Genomic DNA, 4,132 nt, shown 5'->3' on the forward strand with positions numbered 1-4,132 from the left:
CTGCCTTTTCACCAAGGTAGAGAATGACTCCTCTGATCACAGTTTCTCTTCTGGACTTGATGCTGTTGTCCTACAAAAATATGAAATTATCTGAAAAGGTTTGTTCATCCGTTCATCTTCAGAACACAAATTAAGATTTTTTTTAATGAAATCTGAGAGCTGTCTCGCTCCTTTACATACAGCAACGTCATGACCGTCTTTGGATCTAATTTTCCATCCACCTTTTGTACAAGTTTACCGCACTTGAATTTTTCTTTTGAAAGTTCACAGTTCTTTTCGATGAGCTCGTTTTTCATTTGAGAAATTTTTGTTTTAAGCTTCGCTTCATCATGTCCATGTTTTGTAATCGCCTCTTTGTATTGAACTATTTCTCTTTCCAACTTTTTCTTTTCAACCAATGAAGTGTTGAGAGTTTGCTTTAAAGTCGATTCAAGCTTTTTGCAACTATTTTTAAGTTCCTCAACTTTATCTTGAGTTTCTCTTTGCACTTTTAATCAAATCTTCATGTTTCTTTCTTACAGTATTAAAATCTATCTTCAGGGATCGTAATTGGTTATTGAGGAGTTTCATGTGTTTTTTCATTCTCTACCATATCCCTCAATAGCCGGGTTTCAGTCACGTGACGATTATGACGCGGCCAGGGGGCGCGATTTTAGATGGAGGGCAGGAAGTCTATGAAGTTAGCATAAACATGGAGGATACAGTTACCGAGAGCCCGTATTGTATGGAGTTACAGTACAACAGGGAGTTCAGTGGAACCAACAAAAGACTCCAAGCTCTGTTTTCTACTCTTCTACAACCAACAGTATTAATGCAAATGACTGTCTGATTAAAAGCATATTTTCTGTAATTAGAAAGTATGTTTGTAAAGACAAGTGTTTTTGTGCCTGTATACTTAAGATCTGTTTATAGCACATTTTGATAAGAGTACAAAAATGATAAAACTCTGGATTGTAAGGAAAAAAATAGCTTTTTAACACTACACATTATAAAATAGTGTGGCATGCATTTAAATTTACCACCTTTATGGATCACAATCATGGATCAATACTTGTCAGTTTCACCTCAACATGGTGGACCTTGATTTTATGGAGGGTTGTGGTGCTTTATTTATGTTTGGAAAACCAAACAAAACTGCCGGCGTCCAGCAGATCCTATAGGAATGCTGGATGAGGAGAAGGTACAGCTATGAACAGTCATTCTAGACCAAATTAAATCTGCTTTTTTAAAAGACAACTACAAAACCGCTCAGGAAAGTAGTTTTAATATACTTTCAGTTTCAGTTTGCTGCATTCTCGACATGTGAGACCGCATTCTTGGTGAAGTTCTGATAGGTGATGCTCCGAGTGTTAAGTTGATGACAAACGTAAGTTATCGCACCTAGCGTGCTGTTTGTTTATTCTAGATTCAGTCGTTGTATGTGTAAGCTTCGAGAGGACGGGTATTTGACGTTGCGGGGGGTCTGAGCGCTGGAAGTAAGTTGAGCCAGCTTGGCCCTCATAGGTTTACTGTACTTTGGCGCCATCATGTGGCTGGATAAAATCCCTGCATAATGGTGGCAGCTGACAGCGCATGCTCTTAATAATGCTGCAGTAACTCAATGAAAATAAAACAGATACAACCGAAATGCAGTTAAATAGTGTTTAAGTACATTTTATGTTCAACTGAGCCGAAGGGCTGTTTGTTTTCGTGTTTTATCATAGAGGCTGTGCCTAATAATGTAACCTTTATGTGAATTGAGTTACTTATATGTCGTGGATTTACATGCAAAGTGGATGGTTAAGTTTATTCCTTATTGGATATTAAATTGAGTGTATTAGTTAAACCTCTGGTCTTGTAATATGTTAGCCTAATGGCAATTTATTTGTTATTACAGACTGCTGGCAACACTGAGCATCACGACAAATAAACCAGCTCCCATCCAAAGTGGAGTTTGATCTTGTGTCCTCTTTCCTGTATCCTGACCGATACACCATCCTGTTGGCTACAAAATACCTGAGAACCTATCCTAATTAACAGAAGGTCTTTGTCATCCAAGATCTTAATAAGCTCCACTTCCAGTGCCTCTCCTGCACAACAGGTGAACTTTCACCCACCTCTGTCCAATCTCCTCCCTCACTCTCAGGCTTTTACCAGTGTCCAGGAATAAAGACTGCTCTAGGTATAGTGACTGACTCAGACCTGAACCTTCAGGGGCTCATAAAGACAATAACAAGGTCGGCTTTCTGTTACCCAAAAAACATCTTCAGGATTAAAGGACTAATGTCTAAGCAGGACCTTAAAATTCAATTTATTCTTTAGTTGAACCGATTACTGTAGAGGTGCCTTCACAGGCCTGCTGGTGTCCTCACAGGGTTTCCGCTTCTGTGAGCATTACTGTTCTGTTCTCAATTACAATTTGGACTGGATTAAATGAAGATCAAATTTACTCTTACTTTCAACACCTTTAGATTTAACATTTACACAGTTTATTTCTGCTGGTTAAAAACCATGATAAACATTTTCAGGGAATCAATGTCCAAGTATTTTTTTCACCACTAAAAATAAGGTTTTTCTATCTTTTTTTTCAACTTTTTTTTATATATTAAGTCAGTAAATTCAGTCATTGTTGTTTTTGGAAACTTTTTCAGACTTGGAAAACAAACGGATCTAATTTAGCTCTCCAGCAGCCAATGCTGTGTGTGTGTGGTTCCACCATGGAGTGACTTCAACCCCACTGGCTCAGTGGAGACCCTGGCTTCATTTACCGGTAAAACAAAACTGAGCCTCCTGCAGGGTTCACATTTTGTCCAAAATTCTGCTTGTTGTATAAATGTATGACTTCTTCAACCCAAGAGAACTTGAAGAGAAGAAAGACTCTGATTAGTTCTGCCAAACCAGAACCTCTGCTTCTTGTTGGGGTCAGTAGCTCCTTAGGTAACTGTGTGAGGTCTAACACAGAGTAAGAGCTCACATTTCATTTGTTTGTCAATCATTTTTAGCGTTTATAAGATGTGTGATTTTATTTGTATTTCTTCTGTCCTTCAACGTACTTTGAACTCATTTGTTATGCAGAAAGAAAAGCTTTGTACACAAACAATTTAATCCAATAAATTAGAGGAAAAAATACGCTGAAGACAGAAATGTGTATTTATTGCTTTAGAGCTCCACCTTGTGGTCAAAATGGGAATCATCCTGCTCTACTGCACAGCCTGGAGCTAAGAAGGATTCCCTTCTTTCGTCTGTGTGTAAAACAGGTTGTATTGGTAAAGCATTGGGGTGGGCGCTTCCGGTGGATACCTGCACGTGTTGGAACCAAATAAAATGAGATTTCAGTCTAAATTAATGAGAAAAATTTAATTTATTTTGTTGAAGATGAGAGAAAGATAGTTCTTTATAACAATTAGTGTTGCACTGATACCAGTATCAGGCGGGGCCCCGATCCAGCACTAAAATGGTATCGGTATCGGCGAGTACTAACAAAAAGGGCACCGATACCATTTCGAGAGCCAAAAGTTGTATTAGTCTTTTTTTCCTGCTTCACAAAGGTAGGCAGCAGCTTGACAAAGCCATGATGGCAATTATTTTACGTCCGAGTCGTATGCGGTTCTTCATATATACACACACATCATTTTCAAACAGATGGTATCATATAGGCTAATACTGCACAGCCATGTATTGGGTATTGGTATCAGGGCCATGGTATATACATGGTATAGGCGCAATACAAAAAACAACATGTCATACTTTTGGCTAAAAATATGAAACTGTCAACACAAATTAAAAAATTATTAAAAAAAACATGATTAACAGAGTTAATGCAGTAGTAGTAAATTATTATTCTGTTTGAGAGTTGGTCACACATCTTTAAAGATGTAGTAGTGGTTCTTGATGAAATTTACGGTGGGGGGGCAGAGTTTTTCTAATTGAGGCACAGAAGAAAATAACGAACACATGTAATAAACAAAGAAACAAACAGGGCATCTAGTGAGCTGTGGTTTCAGATTCCTAATCTAACAAATGAAAACTGTGATCTTAGCTTAGTACCACTGAAGCATATAACTCAATTCAATTTCAATTTAGTTTATTTCTATAGCACCAATTCACAACACATGTCATCTCAAGGCATTTTACAGTTCACCAGATCATCCAG

This window comes from Cyprinodon variegatus, unplaced genomic scaffold (genome assembly GCF_000732505.1).
Source record: "Cyprinodon variegatus isolate N-32 unplaced genomic scaffold, C_variegatus-1.0 Scaffold729, whole genome shotgun sequence".
Taxonomy (NCBI): Eukaryota; Metazoa; Chordata; class Actinopteri; order Cyprinodontiformes; family Cyprinodontidae; genus Cyprinodon; species Cyprinodon variegatus.